The 4,007-nt window shown below is 42.3% G+C and overlaps 1 pseudogene; it reads right to left on the reverse strand.

The window, feature by feature from the left end:
* The window catches only part of LOC102854715, a 9,587-nt pseudogene extending 7,833 nt beyond the window's left edge, over nucleotides 1-1,754 (reverse strand).
* Between the last annotated feature and the right edge of the window lie 2,253 nt (nucleotides 1,755-4,007).

Raw genomic sequence — 4,007 nt, forward strand, 5'->3', positions numbered from 1 at the left:
GCATGATGTCTTTTCCCAGGGACTGGCCTTTCCTGATAACATGCCCAAATAATATGAGAGAAAGTTTAACCATCCTTACCTCCAAGGATTACCTTGGCTGCAGTTCCTCCAAGATCGATTTGTGTGTTATTTTGGAAGTTCATGGAAAAAATGTGAGATGGAACTATGCAAATAAGGTGCACAGAATGCTCTTGTGAGGCTTGGCAATCAATTTTGTCCTTCTGCTAGATTTAAAATGAGCCATCTCAGAAACAAGAGAGGGAAGATCTCTCCACTATGAGGAGAGTCAAGAGCACAGGATGTTCTTTAAAGCTGAGATCCCTGTGCCAAATAACCTCCTTGATCCAGGATACACAGGACTGTAGCACCAGGTAGGCAGAGAGAAACAGCAACGGATGAATGGTGTCACCAGGGTCAGCAGAACAAGGAGGTGGACAATAGACAGAGAGGTGAGCTTCCTGGTTCACAAAGTGAAAGAGCAGAGTGCCTTCAGGCAGGATGCTTGCTGAGTGAGAACATTGGAGTATTTGTTGGAGATCTAAGATTTCCAGCCCATGGATTAGAGCTGAGTGCTTTCTGGAAGATCTACTGGCGAAGTTGGTGTGTACCATCAAGTCAAAACCAACTCCTTATGTACAGGAACTCAAGCAGGAGTAGGGGGAGCAGAGGGGTGAAGATAGGTAGAGGTGAAACCACAGGGCTACACAGTTTGATGGGTGGAGAGAGGGGGAGCAAATAGGAAGGATCCAGGGCAAAAGATAGGGTAATGATGGGCAAGGTCCAATGATGATTCATCTTATAAAATACAATGCATGAGAATGATTGTACGAAACACAATGTGAATAAAGAGTAGTATGAAATACAGTGTATATAAACTTTGTAAACAAACCAATTAAAAAATATAAACTAGAATGTATATGATTATATGAAACAATGTAAATGAAAGATTGTATAAAAACTTTGTACATGAAACATAAAGTAAATGAAAGATTGCATCAAACACACTGTATATAAATGAAACATAAATAATGTAAAGGAATTATTATGTAAAAATCAATAAAAGTACTTTTTAAAGAAAAAAAAAAGACAGAACCAACTCATAGGTGACCCTGCATCTACACAGGAGAAGACTGACCATCTTTCTCCCATGGAGCAGCTGGTGGATTCGAACTGCGTATCTTTTTGTTGGCAACACAGTCCCTTACCACTTAGTCACCAGAGCTCCCCTAGTGGTGGAATAGAGTATTTAGCCTGCAGAGCTGAAACAGGTCTCAACCCTCACCTGAGGAAGGCAGATAGAGGCTGGCTACAATGCTGATGGTCAGAGAGAGGCTTGCCTGTGGTTACATTTGCAAAGAGATTGTTCCAATTGAATGAAGAATTGTATCCTGAGCTATTCCAGATCCGTAATTACCTGTTGCTTTCCTAAAAAGTCACATTGTGAATGTGAATACGGTCTGTGAGTTCCGAGGAGCCACTGAACCCAGTAGAGAAGTACAATGTGCTGTGGAAGGGAGGACAGGTGTCAGAGTTGGTGAAAAAGGATAAAAGCATGAGGGCCACTCTGACCTCTGACTCAAAGGAATCATCTGTGGCTGTTGTTCATTATCTGCCCTTGTTAAATTAGATCAGGCACCACCACACCCATCCTCGAGCCATTTACACACAAAGCTTAAGGAAGAAGAATTAGCCTTCTCAGGGCTTCTCCAGGGACCCAGACCCAGGATCTGCCTCAGAAAAGTGCTGTTCGGCATGTTCCCTGTCATTTGTATCACGTCCTCTGTGTAGCATCTCACAGAAGCCATTAGTCATTCATTAGTACCTAATCCGCTAATCCAACTGCTTGTTGATTTGTCAAGTGAGACATACAAGGAGACACAAGGCACTTGTTCCCAAAGTTATTTCTAGCTGGTGAGGAGGAGGCAGCTGGGAAAGCAGATTTGGATAGCATTCTCTAAGTCAGGAAATCCCAGCAAGATATTGGGATCTGGCTTCTTACCCAGGCCCTTCTGGTGTTGAGGCTTCTCCAATAGCAGTTCCTAAAAAGATCAGGACCCCTCAGCACGCCTGAGAACTCTGAGCATTGAGAAGACGGTTCTGCCTTGAAAATACCATCTAATTGGCACACTTTGCCCAAACATCTCATTCATTCAGCAAGTAGTTCTTAAACACCTACTGTGTGCCAAGCACTTGAGATTTTTGTCAATGAAGAACAGCTTAAGGACCTCGTATATATTGTAAGGGATAGACTAGTCCACCTTCAGAGTAAAGAGAACAAAGACAGGGGTAATGAGTCACAAGTTGCTCTGAAGGGTATATAAACTATTAGCTGGCATGGCAAACACAAAGCCCCTGGCATTAATATGCAAACTGAATATGAGGAGAAGTGGGAAGGGAGGGAAATAGGGAAGAGGTAAGGCTTAGGCGACATCTGGGAAAGATTGTACAAACCTCATAAGTGAGGAATTGGGAAAGGAACTAAGGAAATAAAAACTCTTGACAAGTGTGCCAATCTGTCCTCTGACTGGGGCGGGGTGCTTGCTTTTGTAAAATCATTTAATAAAGCCTCACTCTCACTAAACTGACTTTGGATTTGATTTACCAAGTGCTTGTGGGGTTAATACTGTGGGTAACTTATTAGCAAGCTCCTATGGGATAAGGCAGCCCTATTCCTAGCTCTCTTCTCAGGACATCCATTGGCTGTTCATACACATCTGTCAGTTGCCAAGAAGAGCACTGGGTACCAACATAATTTTTCACATATATCTGATGCCCTCTTCTTTTTTTCTTTTTCTTTCTTTTTTTCTTGTTGTGTACTCTCAAGTCAGTTCCAACTGGCACAGGAGGAGATTGCCCCTCCTTCTCCAGAGGACCTTCTGTTGGATTCGAACTACATGTCTTCCGGATTATAACTCAGCTCCTTGCCACTAGGCACCAGAGCTCCCTGATACCCTGTTCGTACAACAGAAGATGAATCTTTCCTACTGGCCTGACCACACCATCACTAACCCGCCTCTTTTGCAGCAAGTTGGGTTTCTTGTTGTTACATGCTGTAGAGGGCTTTTCTCCAGACCCATCCCTTCCTTAGGGAGTTCTGTTGCTCTAGTGGTTAAGGAGTTGCTCTGCCAGTTCAAAGACACATGGTTCAAATCCATCAGCTTTTCCATAGGAGAAAGATGAGCAATCTCCTCCCATGCAACTTACAGCCTTTGAAAACCCACTAGACAGTTTGCTGTGAGTGGACCCCAAATCCCTGGCAGTGAGTTAAATTTAAATTGAATGTATTCTTTAGTTAAGATATAGCAAAAGCTGGTGACTGCATGAAAAACATTCTTTCCCCCTCCATGTGTCTTTTGGCCACCCAAATGTCCTCCTCCGTGAAAAGTCTTTCCATGTTTCTTGCCCATTTTGTCATTGAATTATCAGTCTTTTTCTTCTGGAGGTCCAGGAGTATTCTGTAAACTTTCATTATGAGACCCTTGTCCAAGACGGTATTGCCAAATGTTTGTTCTCAGTAGGTTTTCCTTTTACCCTAGTAGAAAGAGGTTTTGAAGCCCACAGGGATTTAATCTCTAGAAGGTCCCTTTCATCAATTTTATCCTCTTCAGATTGTGCATTTCTAGTTGTATTTTACAATCTCTTTATACCTTAGACTGGGCCTTCTAAGTTTAATCCTAGTTTATCTCTTATGAACTTTATGGATTTGGGCTTTACTCCCAGGTCTCTGATACACCTCGAGTTGATTTTTATGTATAGTGTGAGAGGTGGATCCTGTTTTAGCTTTCGGCAGGTAGCAGTCCAGTTTTTCCAGCGCCATTTGTTAAGGGGATTGTCATTTCCCCATTTGATAGGTTTTATTTCCTTGTCAAATATCAGCTGGCCATAGATAGCTGGGTCTATTTCTGGGTTCTCAACCATACATTGTGTTTTATAAAATTAATCACCATTGATCTATGCCCACTATTATCTAGTCTTTTCAGATTCTCACTAGATCATTCCTAATTCCT

The sequence above is a fragment of the Elephantulus edwardii genome, unplaced genomic scaffold (assembly GCF_000299155.1).
Source record: "Elephantulus edwardii isolate Elephantulus edwardi_28Jun2011 unplaced genomic scaffold, EleEdw1.0 scaffold00117, whole genome shotgun sequence".
NCBI classification, from domain to species: domain Eukaryota; kingdom Metazoa; phylum Chordata; class Mammalia; order Macroscelidea; family Macroscelididae; genus Elephantulus; species Elephantulus edwardii.